Source organism: Medicago sativa, chromosome 1 (assembly GCF_051527215.1).
Source record: "Medicago sativa cultivar Bolivia chromosome 1, Bolivia_mono, whole genome shotgun sequence".
NCBI classification, from domain to species: domain Eukaryota; kingdom Viridiplantae; phylum Streptophyta; class Magnoliopsida; order Fabales; family Fabaceae; genus Medicago; species Medicago sativa.
This window is the reverse complement of record NC_140749.1, coordinates 62284980-62299447: the sequence shown is the minus strand read 5'-3', so window position 1 is coordinate 62299447 and position 14468 is coordinate 62284980.

The window sequence follows — 14468 nt, the reverse complement described above, 5'->3', positions numbered from 1 at the left end:
TTCTTCCAATGCAACTACAATATGATCAAATCTTGGTGCTAAAGTTCAAAGAACTTTCTCAATCTTCATCAAATCAGTAACACTTTCTCCATTCCTAGCCATCTGATTTGACATATTCACAACCTTGTCAAAGTACTGTATTATGGTTTCTTCTTCCTCCATAGTCAATACTTCATTATGCCTTCTTAAAGCTTGAACCTCATTTTCTTCAATTTACCATCTCCAAAATACAACTTCTCCAGTGCATTCCAAGTTTCCTTTGAACTTTCATAATGCATGGTTTTATCAAAAATCTCATTGATTACACACCGATACATCAAGGACACTGCTTTCCCATATTTCTTCTTTGCCTCTTTGTTTGCATCTTGTTGCACATCTGTTGCGTTTCTTTCTAGTGATGGTACACCATCATTCACCACTTCAAGCACATCCTGATACCTGAAGATCACCTTCAACTTCACGATCCACTGATCGTAATTCTTGCCTTCAAAAACTGGCAAATGCGCAGGGAAATTGTTGTTATGAGTTACCATTCTTCACAAATTCTTCAACAACAATGAACAAACCGGACTCAAGATACCAATTTGATAGAACAATAGAACAAGGTGGATTACTATGAAGAAACTTGTGCAAAAATAGTTAAAACAGAAGATTGTGCAAGAAGAGGTATTCCCTTTATATATTGGTATGATATATTATTGGTAAAAAAATGAAGGGAATGCTTCTAAAATTAATTGAACATTTAAATTCATATATAAAGATTAACTTGAAGATTTAGAAAATTGTTTTTTTGACATAAAAAACTTCATAAAGACACAAGTAAAATACTTAAATGCCTCCAGCGGTAGTTAACTACCATTCTGTAAACCGGAGGTAGTTAACTGCCGCTGGCACTCAGCGGTAGTTAACTACCGTTGAGTTCTGCGAATAAACAAAAACAGAATCCTCACTTTTCCATTTTCCAGAAACACAAACACTAAAAACACAACTTCCAAATTTGTCCAAACTTCATGTGATCGAATTTGAGCCCAATTTCTTCAATTAATTCACAAGTAAGTTCTTTCCTTCCTATTTACATGCAATGTAGTTTTTATAATTTTGAGCAAAATGTTAGTTTTAGGTAGTTTTAGGTTAGGTTAGAAAATTGCAAATTATGCATGATCAGTGCCGGCCCTAGGCATAGACCAGCGGTACGATGGCCTAGGGCCCATGCCGTTAGGGGGCCCTAAATTTTTTTAATGGAGGGGGTGTATATAGAAATATTTGGTTTTGGGGGGGTTTATGTAGTAATGTTCACTAAAAGTCCCGAAATGTTGACAAAATAAAGGGATGGGCTCAAGTCTATTAATGTTTTAGGCCCTTTTGGCAAGATTTGATATATATACCCTCGTACAACACAAAAATTTCTATATACACCCTCCCTGTAATTTTTTATTTATTTTTCTAAATAATGTGCCAAAAAAAATTATTATCGAAGAAATTGACGATATTTTTTGGACCCTTTGTTTCTAATAATGTGTCTCACTAATATTAAAAATATTGGTGATATTTATTATCCAAGAAATTGGGATAATTTTCATAACAAAACAAATTATATTTTAGTTGAAAATGAGCCTACGAAATAAATCTTATCTTTCTTAGGTTCCTAAAAAATAAATTATATCAATATTGTAATGTCAAATTTCTTAAATTGATTGAAAGGATTGCAAAATTGAATTTGATATTGCAAGATCATGCGAGACGCATTCATGATCAATTCGTAGGTGCTATTGTTCTCTTCTACGGTATTTTATTTTGTTTTGGTGTCTATAAAGTATTTGATTTATTTCCAGATGTTTCCTAAAAATAATTATTTGATAGTGAAAAGCGGAGAAAAAAATAAAATGAAGAGCTAATAAAATCACAACAATGAACTAAAAATATTTACGACATATTATATAAGGGGCCCTTTCTCATATTATGCCTAAGGCCCGTAAAACTCTAGGAACGACCATGTGCATGATTTAGATGCTTTGATGGATTGTTTATGTTGTAATTGTTGTTTAGAGTAAGTGTAGGTACAATGTAGTTGTTTAGATGTTCAAATAACACTAATTATGCTCCTAATTTAGAATGCACATAAGGTGTTTGATGAAATGCATAAGTGAGGAAATCTTGCTTTTTTGTATAATTTTTTTGCAAATATGTTTAATTTTATAATGTATGTATGTTATAATGATGATAAGTTTGCATTTTTGCTCTTTTTTGGCAAGTTTGATTAGTTTGACCATAGTGATATAATAACCATATTTTGAGCATATTGATATAGTGCATATTGACCTTATTTTTATTAGTTTGATTAGTTTGGATTTGTGTGTTATAATGTATATATTTATCAAATATCAATCAAAATCATATATGCCTAGAATATGTATCCTTTATATTTGTATATCTTTACGTTCCTTTGAAATGTCTAAATACATTGTCCACTTATTTGTGTTTTTTTAAATTTGTTTTGTAGCGGTAGTGTTTTAATTATTTAAAAGAATATAGCGTAAGTGTTTTAATTATTTAAAAGAATGTAGCGTAAGTGTTTTACTTATATTTAAAAGAATTTAGCGTAAGTGTTTAAATTATTTATAGTGACAATGTCTTAATTAATTTGAATTTCAGATGAGGTATAATGAAGCGGAGTACAAGTGTATAAATGCAGGGAAAAGATGAAAGAGCTTGGTAAGCCGGAGGAGGGTTTGAGGTGGTTTTGGGATCCTGTGGAGGCGTCTGGCCTACATCATTTGATATACACGGGGTATTCTAGTGTGCCCCATGCCATGATACGTGCTATGTGCAAGAGGTGGCACACGGAGACCAGTAGTTTTCATCTACCTATGAAGGAGATGACGATCACTTTGGATGATGTGTATAATCTCCTACACATTCCTATTCACGGCCACATGCTGGACCATGACGAGGCAATGAATCGGGATCGTACGATTGATTTGATGACCAGGTTGTTGGGCATGTCAGATGTTGATGCTAGGGCTGAGGTTAGGACAGAGTCTGCTGGTCATATCAGTTATCCCACACTGAAGCGGCTTTATGAAGCCCACCTGACAGAGGCTAGACGGCTGGAGGACCCACAGACGAAGGAGGAGATGCAGGAGAGAGGCAGGAGGAGGCAGTGATGTGTGAGGAGTTTTCTTCTATATCTCGTCGGTTGTGCGCTGTTCACTAACAAAACGAACCGACACATCGACTTGATATATCTTGATTGTATGACAGACTTGCAGGCGATTGGGAAGTGGTCATGGGGAGGGATGGCCTTAACTTACCTGTACGATTATTTGGATGATTCTATTATTCTGAATAACAGAACAATGGTTGGATGTACGACTCTTCTTATGGTAATAATTTAATATTTATCTTCATTTTTTTATGAATTTATTTTATAAATTTTATTATCATGTTAGATTATTTTATAATGTATTAGATTTATTGAATATTTAACTCGAATAATTATTTTTGTGTATTATTTATTTTGTTGCAGGGATGGATTTTGGAGCATTTGCCAGATCCGTACCCAAGGAAGCCTAACCCAAGGTGGAAGCCGGAGAGATCATGTGCTGGGAGATGGCTTACTGGCAGAGGGCATAAAGATGTGCACCATTACCACTTACGGCTGGATCGCTTAGAGGTGGATGACGTGAGGTTTTGTACTTATGGTGATCACAGAGAAGTGCGCCCTTTTTTTAGTTTCTATGCACTTACTCTGGATGGCTGATGTGCGGGAAGGAGAGTGTGTACGGTCATTTACCTGAGTGGGTAAAGAGACAATTTAACTTTGTACAGAACATTCCCAGACATCCGTCATCTGTCGTTCAGGCGCCTACGCAGTTGCTGACCACTGTGTTGCTAGACGCTCAGGTGTGGTTCTACCCTCATTGGACCCAGAGGTGTGAGAGAGCATGACATCATGAGCCTGGCTACATGGCTTGGTATGCCAAAGTCTCTCACCCCGTATTCTCCCACCTGATGAAGGATATCTTCCCAGGGCAGGGGCATGGTAGGCAGCAGGGTTGATTCTTATTAGGCTTTTTTTATGTACTTTTTGACTATGATGATGGTGATGTATAATTATGACATGTTTCGTACATTTTCGTATTTCTATGACATTTTCCGACATACCTTTATATTATTTCTTGCGTTTTAATTTTATCCTGTTCCTGTTAAATATTGGATGAATTTGTTTAGGTATCAATTGGATATTGGATGAAAATTTTAGATGAATTTGTTTAGGTATCAAAGGATTTGGTTAGGAGAGACACTGGAAAATGAGTTTCTGGAAAATGAGCAAGACACTCAGCGGCTGTTAACTGTTGCCAGCTTGATAAACAGTTGTTAACTGCTGCTGGAGGCATTTAGGTATTTTACTTGTGTCAATGTGAACTTATCAATGTCAGAAAAGCAATTTTCGAAGATTTATTACTCAACTTCCACTCACTGTATCAAGCCAATAGATAAATTTACTATTCCCTATTACAATGCTTAAACTTTTTTGAAAATAATGTTTTAAAAGGTGAAGAGCAGAGTGTGGAAGGATGCATATCGAGACATTATAATGCAGACCAGAATTCCAACAACATGTGGAGACTGGAACCAAAATGGCTACAATGACAAAACTAAACTTCCAATTACATTTAAAGCTAGAGGGACAACCAAAAAAATTCTGCTAAGTATTTTAAATTTGCACTTGGTCCAGATCAATGAAATAAACTCCTCATTATCTTTATGTAATCTAGCAAATAGGAGCTATTCAATGACATAAGTTGTTGTCTGTCCAAGTAGTCAACATGTGTACATCTATCAAACTAGATTAAGTCAAAAATAAATCAAACTACATCTAAATTTGTAAAGATTATAGTTCCCACAAATATTTTTTTTCTTGCCACGCGTAAAAAAACAATTTACAAGTCATTTATATTTAAAAAAAATTAAAAAATAAAATAAAATTTATAAAAACGAAAATCTTTTTTAAAAAAATCTGAAAATTAATTTTCAAAATTTTAAAAAATCTGAAAAAATTCAAAAAAATTTTATAATTAAAATAATCGGAAAAAAATCAGATTTTTTTTCAAAACATTTAGATTTTTTTTACGAAATTTAAAAAAATAAAAAAGTTCTTATCTTTTTCGAAATTAAGAAGATATTTAAAAATTATGGAATTTAATTTTCAAAAGAAAAAAAATTTAAAATTAAAAAAATTCAGGTATTTTTCGAAATAAAGAAGTTTTTTTATTTTTTCTACAAAAAATAAAAATTCTGGAAAATATTTTAGTTTTTAAAAATCTGGATATAAATGTTTTTAAATTCCAATTATATAATCCGAAAAAAACCGATTTTAGTTAAATTTTTACAATCTTAACTTCAGATTTTTTTTCGAAAAATTTAAATTTAGAAAAGAATTCAGATTTTTTTTTCGACAGTTTGATTTCTGAATTTTTATGAAATCTTTTTCGAAATTAGGAATATTTCAAAAAAAAATGGAACTTAATTTTCAAAATAAAAAATATTAGATAATATTATATTTTTCAATTTTTTAAATTTTAATTTATATTTGGATATTTTAGAATCTTTTTTGTAATTATTTTATAATTTTTTGAAAATTTCAAAATATATTAAATTTGAAATTTTTTATAATTTTTTTCTAAATTTAAAAAAATTTATTTTTTCCCAAATAATTCGTTTTTTTTATAATTCATGAAAATTAATTTTCATATTTTTTTATTATTAATGACGTGTAAATTGTTTTTTACGAGTGGCAATAAAAAAAAACCACGTAGCTGTCACGTCAGAGATTCTGCTGACTCAAAGGACTCGGGGGGCAATCCTGAAGAATCTTTATTTTACAAGGACGGAATCTAAAAAAAAAAAAATCACAGGGGGCAAAACCAAAAGTGTCCTATATTACAGGGGTAAAGACCTATTAACCCTTTTTTTAAACAAGATGCCTAAAGGTTTATAAATCTAATTTTATATCCCTTCAAAGAATCTACTCTTTTTTTAATGTCTAAAACAAGATTTGGTTTGCCTTATGCTAGTACTAACCCTATTTTAGATAACAATATGATTTCAATTAACCCAATCAACATATTGTAAGGCGTAAAGCGAGTTATAATGTGAAATTTTTATATAAGAATTCAAAATTGTCAAATGAATTTTTATTTAATTTTGATAAGTGGTCAATATATTTATTTGTGCTGATTTGTGGAGCCAAGCAAGGGTGCGAGGGTTTGAGCCGTCTTATGCTCATGCCAGTCCTATCTTCAATGCACAAGTAAAATATTTATCATCATCGAGTCTGTATAATCCTAGAATAATGTTTAATGGAAATTATAATGAGATTGAAGCAGGTTATTAATCATGGAGTTTCGGTGAATCAAATGAAGAAAACAATGAGTATTTTTAAGGAGATTTTTCATATGCCTGATGACTACTAGAAAAACTTGTGTACTAATGACCCTTCCAAGCCATGCAAGATGTTTACTAGCAGTATTTGCAATAACTAATAATATCTTCATGATGTCACAAGAACAAAACGAACAAAACTTGATGATACCCACAAAACCAAATTGAGTTAATAACCAATCTCACATAAAAAAAAATTGAATAAAGAAAAAGGTAAAATAAAAGATTGGAAAGCAAAAGGGAAGAGACTTGTTTGTGTTACATTGAATTGAATGGAGGAAGAGTGTTGGATGTTGAAGATTTGCGTAGGGTTTATTTTTTATTTTTTGTTGGAATTTAGTGGAAGGCGTTTTTGGGTTGTTAAAGATAAAATTATATATTTTTGGGACTAGGAAAAAATCTCAGAAACTAGAAGCAGTTGAATTTAAATAAATGTGGAATTGCTTTGTTTCACATTTCATTAAATATCAAATCGTAAATATATGAATGCCAAGTTTGGATATAGTTCTCTCAAAAAAAAAAATTTGGATATAGTATTTCCTCAAAAAGTTTGGATATAGTAACTTATGAGAGTTTTCAATTTGAAATTTAGTAAATTTATGTGGCTCTTGAAGAATATAAATATGAGAACTTAATAATTGTCTAAAAATTACTTATCAAATTGGATCAACGTCAATGTACTGATTGTTTTGATCCGTTTCACTATGTAATCATGGTCATATCAGCCGATTCAAAAAAAAGAAAAAAAAAAATCATGGTCATATCAAACCGAATCTCTTCTGTTTTAATGTAAACGTTGTTCAATCTCATTAAATACTGTATATATATCGCACCCAATAAGCCAGCTAATACATTGGGGTAGTTTTTGTCAATGCTATGTACTATATGATATTCAAGTTATAATAATCTGTCTTTATTTTTTTTTTTGTCAAATTATGACTTTAATATCATATAATATGAGTAGTTATAATTGAATAAAAAAAATTTGCATAAAGAAAAATTTGGAACATTATCAATTATAGTTTAATTTTACGCAATTTGAATAAGGTTCTCATAAGATGTAACTTGGTCTTAGTAAGATTTTCATAAAACGCAAGTTGATCTTGGTAAAATTTTCATAAAACGGAAGTAAGTAATTGTAGGATTCTCATGGAACGGATAGTCGGTATTAGTAAGATTCTCGCATAAGAATGGATATTTAGGTTTTGAAAGAATTCTCATCGAACGGGAGTAAGTAATTGTAGGATTATCATAGGACGGATAGTCATAAACTTATGCCGAAGATTTTAATTACTGTAATTTCAATTCCTACTTCATTCTTAGTCTAATTAGGTCATATTCAAAGGCCACATTAATTATATGAGAAATGATATTCTAACAACTATTTTGTGACAACCTATGTGACAACTTTATCTCTCATACTCACATTATCTTTTTACTTTATCTCTCTATTGCTTTGGTTTCCGTGTCACTATCTACTTTTCCTTTGAAAATTGGTGGTTGTCACAAAAGTTGTTGATTTTTTGTTGTTAGAATATCATTGCTCTAATTATATCTGATACTGTTAGTTTGTTGAGTTCTTTTTGATCGTCGTAGAAATGTGATTAGATTTATGAAGGGATGGTTTTACGGATTGACTTATGCCGAAAATTCTAATGTCGAAATTACATTTTTCTACTTTGTTCTTATTCCAATTAGGTCATATTCAACGGTCGGATTGATTATAAGTTAGCCTATAATTTAAATTCTCTTTCACCAAAACTAAATTATAATACAAAAACTTAACCCCATTTTTAAAATTAACCAAATACATTATTAAGCATGCCCACCCTGAAATTCGATGAACAAAAACGTGAAATTTCCTTTATCGGTTTTTATTTTGTGAATTCAAACACAAATCCTATTAGTACAAATTTCAACAAAATACTATATTAAAAATATTCTTTCATGGTAAAGGGGACTACAATTGAATTTAATTAAAATGAAATTTAGTTTTAAAGATTTAATGAAAATTATCAAAAAAATATATTTTAATGTTTAAATAATAAAATGTTAGCAGGTCACAATTTAAAGAGATCACAACCATTCACTAGATTAAAAATATATCTAATGGGTTAAATTCATTTTGCAACCAAACAAAATAAGAAATTAAGGTCATGCACGGGTACATGACCCATTCAGCTCTCGTACCGTAGCCAGAGCCGTAAAGTGGTCCCGTACAAGTAGAATTTTGCTCTCCACCCAGCACATTTTGCTCGCACCCTGCAGCGATGCCAAAATTGCCCTTGCGCATGTTAAGTCACGTAGCGTGACTTAACTAACGCACATTGTAACCTATGCGTGAGTTAAGTCACGCACCCATGGTCTATGCGCAAGTTAACTTGCGCAACTTGTGTAAAAACCGATTTTATTCTATACTAATTCATTTTTATTCGAAATTATAAAATAAATCCGATTTTATAATAATTCAATTTTATTCGAAATTATAAAATAAATTTTATTCTATACTAATTCATTTTTATTCAAAATTATAAAATAAATGCAAAAATAAATAAATTCGAAATTATAAAATAAATGCAAAAATAGATACAAATAGTAAATAGAACATAGAACTCTCATTTTATTAATATTATTCAAAGATTACAATAAACAATACATATCTTTTATTCCAATTAACTAATCTACTTAATATTTATTTTTACCCTCTTCGGTATATGCCAATAGCTCTTGGGGAAAATAGTGATCCATCGTGTTGGGGAAAACGACATCAAGACCCCTTGAGGTAAATTTATATTTGGTTCCTTTTATACCCCCATGATGATTCTTTTTACCCACGGTAAAAAGATTTTGGGAGTAAAAGGAAGCAAATCGAAATTTACCTCAAGGGATGATGCCATTTTCCCCAACCTAATGGACCACTATTTTCCCCAAAAGCCACCGGTATTTACCTAAAGGGGTATAAACACCCTAGAAACTATAGAAACAAAAGAAGAGGAGAAAGAGGGGGAGAGAGTGGGAGGAGAAAATGTGAGGAAAAGAGGAAGTATGTGAGAGTTTTTATAGGTGGTATAGGTATATAACACTTAATGAGGTCCAAAAACGTGGTCAAATATTAAGGAAAACGTGCAAAAACCATTGAAGACCATTGACTACCGTCCAAGAAACGTTTGTGCTTCAGTTTTTAGTACCGGCCACCTTGCGCAAGTTAACTCACGCATAGCTTATAAGGTGCGTGACTTAACTCACGCACAGCTTATAAGGTGCGTTAGTTAAGTCACGCTGACTTAACTAACGCAATAAATTTTTTATAATAAAGTAAATAAAATTTTAGAATAAAGTCAATAAAATAATTTGAATTAAAATTTGCGATAGCGTGAATTTGAATAAAAAGTGCGATAGCGTGAATTCGAATAAAAAGTACGATAGCGTGAATTCGAATAAAAAGTACGATAGCGTGAATTCAAATAAATATTGCGATAGCGTGAATTATCATCATTATATTCGGAAATAAAGACATGTACGTCAACTATCATTACATTACATTCGGAAATGTACCTTCCAACTACAACAATTATCTTACCTCTGAATGGGGTCAATTCAAACTAGCTAAAAAGCAGGACTCCGACATTCGTCCAGAAGTGTTATTGTTCCATTCCAAATGTTAAATTCTTGTTGGTCTTGGTTTTAAATGATAGTATCTAAGTGCCAACGGAATGAGGTCCAGACCTTGACACTTCCATACCATCATTTAAACGAAGCCAACAAGAAATTAACATTTAAAATGGAACAAAAACACTCTTGGGCGAATGCCAGTGTCCTGCCATTTAACTAGTTTGAATTACCCCATCCAGAGGAAGACAATTGTTGCAGTTGGAATGTGCATTCCAACTACAACAATTGTCTTACCTCTGAAATGGGGTAAATTCAAACTTGCCAAACAACAGGACTCAAGCATTTCGCTCGACATTCATGCTTTCCTTTGAAAAGAATAAATTTTTGTTAGGCTTGATTTAGATTAAGGTATTCAAGTGCCACCGAAATGAGGTCCATTCCTTGACACCTAATACCTTCATCTAAACCAGCCTAACAAGAATTTAATCTTTTCAAAGGAAAAACATGAATGCAGAGCGAAATGCTTGAGTCCTCGCCGTTTGGCAAGTTTGAATTACCCCATTTCAGAGGTAAGACAAATGTTGTAGTTGGAATGCACCTTATTATCCTAACTAATGACGATCTTCTGGCGGAATCAAGCTGTTGATGATATCTTCAGTTGATCTCAGCAACGTCACCCGCATATCGATCCACTGGAACTTGGTGTGCTCCCAAAACATGCTCGTCACGTTTTCGTCGTTCTTTAACTCCACCCAAGTGAATGATACGCTCCCCTCGTCGAGCTTTGGACGTTTATACCGAACATTTTGCACCCTCCTTGTGTCTCTGGGGTTGAGTGCTTGGTTGAATTCATTAAGTTGATCCTTGAGACCTCTTAACGTTACATCAAGGCACCGAACCTTCAACCTCTGAGGTTCTCCGCCGTTGAATTCTGCATGAACATCGATCCACCCAGCCATTGCTTCAAATCTACACAATAAGAAATTAAACACAATCAATGAAAAAACGCATTCAAACATTTCATCAAACACTTGGAGTGCAAATTATACATAAACCCTAAAAATTATACATTAAACATAAACATGCAAACATCTAAATAATTAAGCAATATTACTCATTTGCATGTAACATTGTATCATATCTTGCAAAAAAAATCAAAATTTAAACAAACCCTAATTCTAAAAAAAATTCTCTAAAAAAATCTCAAAACTACAACATAAACATGCAAACATCTAAACATTTAAGCAACACAACTCATTTACATGTAAACATTGTATGATTTCTTGCCAAAAACACCAAAATTTAAACAAACTCTAAATCTAAAAAATTTCTAATCTAAGAGAAAAAATCTAACATGTAAAAATAAAAGGTTAATGGTGTTTGATCATGAAAACTTACTTGTTATTGGAGTGTTGTTTGATTTGAACTTGAAGGAATTTTGAATTTGGGTGATTTGAGAGAGATTTTTGAGATTTTTTTTTGATTTTAGATGAGAAATGAGGAAATGAGGTGGTCTGCATGCATAAGACAGCACGCCACGTGAGTTAACTAACGCTGCGTTAGTTAACTCACGTGGCGTTAGTTAAGTGGCACATGTTTAACACTTGCGCATGTTAACTTGCGCAAGGGCATATTTGACATGACTGCAGGGCGCGAGCAATTTGTGCTGGGTGGAGAGCAAAATTCGTACAAGTATAAGGTAGTAATAAGTTTAAAGTTATAGTCATGGGAAAAGGCCACCATAAAGCTACAAATACAACATATAGGGAGATCAGAAGGAGTACTATATATGTTATTGAGTCCCAATCCAATGCCAATGATATCACTGTATCCTTAGCCACCCTATATTTATCTACCTATAACCTTAGTACCAAAAGGAAGAACAAAAACAACATGCATATGTATTTGTTACTCTTTGTTTCATAGAGCAAACTTGTATTATCACAAGAATTTGTGCACTCTGTCTGAGTAAACATTTTAGGAAAAAGGTAGGAAAAAAAATTAAACGTTGTATTTTTTAAATTAAATGTTATATAAGTCTGTTCTTGATTATTCAAAAAAAAAAAAAAGTTTGTCCTTGATGTTATTTAAGGAAATAATGATTGTTGTATTTTTAATTCCATAATTATATGGTGAAACATTAATGACAGAGTTCAAGAAAACTAATTAATGTTACAATGTTAAAGAATAATGGATAGATAAAATTAGCATTAATAAAGTAACATAATTCAAATGAGTAACATAATGTAATTGAAAAAGCTTATGCATGCATGAAAAAGCACTTCTATACGATGTAAATGAAAACTCCGCCTTCCATCTAACCATAAAAAATGAAAACTCAGTCACTTCCACCTTCATCATCAATACCGCCGCCGCCACCACCACCACCACCAACATCAACTCCGCCACCTCCACCATCAACATCAACTCCTCCACCACCATCACCACCACCTCCAACATCAACTCCTCCACCACCAACACCTCTAACATCAACTCCTCCTCCACCACCACCACCACCACCTCCAACATCAACTCCTCCACCACCAACACCTCTAACACCACCACCACCACCACCACCACCTCCAACATCAACTCCTCCACCACCAACACCTCCAACATCAACTCCTCCACCACCAACCCCTCCAACATCAACTCCTCCTCCTCCACCACCACCACCACCACCACCAACATCAACTCCACCACCTCCAACATCAACTTCTCCACCACCACCTTCATCATCAACAACACTGTCACCACCACCAATTCCACCTCCACCACCGCCACCACCACCACCACCACACAACATTACGTCCTCTCCACCATCACCACCACCACCACCACCAAGAGCAGAGCCTTCATCCACTTCAGAAATAACCAGCGCTGAAAATCAGAATGCCACGAACACCGAGAACACCGACCAAAGCAACGTGGCTGAAAACGCTGAGAATGCCACTGACCAAAGCAATGCTACTAGTATGTTTACTTTACAAAATTTGTTTGTGAAAATCAGTTTGTAAGTTGTTTTTATGAGAATCATCTTGACTAATATTAGTAGGACTGTCAAAAAGGCACAAATCAACAGGCCGAGTTATAATTCATTTTTGTGAACAGTAGGCTGATTCATATTATAAGGAAAATTATATTACAAGTCATTAATTTCCACATGTTGCAATCTTGCTTCTGTATCATCAGTTCATAGAATAGAAAATTCAATTGTAGAGGTTTTCTTGAGCGTTGTTTCCGGCTTCGGCTAATTGTTTGGGACTGACATTGTAATTAATAGTGGTATGAGTTTCTCCATTGATTTTGTTCAATTGACATCGTTGTGGCATGATCTACCATGATGTCTAATGCACTTGTTGCTTTTGAACGACCCTTTTCCGTAAGGAAACAGTCGGGAGCAGAGTCTGTGAACAGTTAATAACTATAGGAAACGGACTGTCCAGACACAGTAGACCGAGCCTTCAGCTTATACTAAGCTCTTTCACCTTTTAGGCTTGGAGCTCGAGGGATTGTGAACCATCCAGATATTCCAGACTGGTTCTTTATCTTATGTTGAGTTGAGTTCTTTTGTCTCGCAGGCTTTGAGCTAGGGGCTGAATACCGACTGAGACATATATAACCGAGTGCATGGCCTGTATACCTTCTAGGAACATTATTTGGTCCCCTAGACGACACCTTCAATCAATCATATACCTCCTCATCCATGATTATGTGCTCCTTGATTCATATTATAAGGAAAATTGGATTCATAAAGATTACATTTTGAGAGATAAAGGTGCCACAATTATGAAGATAAAAAAGAATGTAACCTTTAGTTCCATGTTTTTATCCTAAGAAAATACACTTCTTAGCCGTAGGGTCAAGTTTAATTCTAGCATTGGTTAAAGTAGAAGCAAATTAATTTGGGGAAGATTGTTTTATTTAAGCAAACAGATTGATTTTTATGTAGAGAATGATGATAATTTGGGGAAGAAGACGATTGAGAATGAATTTGAGATTTTGTTTACCGGAAGCATAGAGAATGATTTTGAATATCTACGGATACCGTATTAATTTGTTGATAAAAGTGTCCAAATGAATATACTGAAACAATCATAATATTATTGAATAAAGCAGTACCAGAAAGCAGTTGGATATCCTACGTATCTATAACTGACTTTAATTGATCAAAGAAATCAATGTAGAAAACATACACCATATATTACTAAATAATTCATTTTTTAAATCTTCTCTCATTTTCTTTTTTATTCCCCCTACTATCTTGTTTATAAAGTAATTGTTGATTTAGCAAAAATTATTTTACTTTTTCAATTAATATGCATCAAGTTTTTTCTTTCTTTCTAATTACTGCTAAGTTAATATTGTCTATACTTATAAACAATTATATTTTAGATAAAATTACTCTTGTG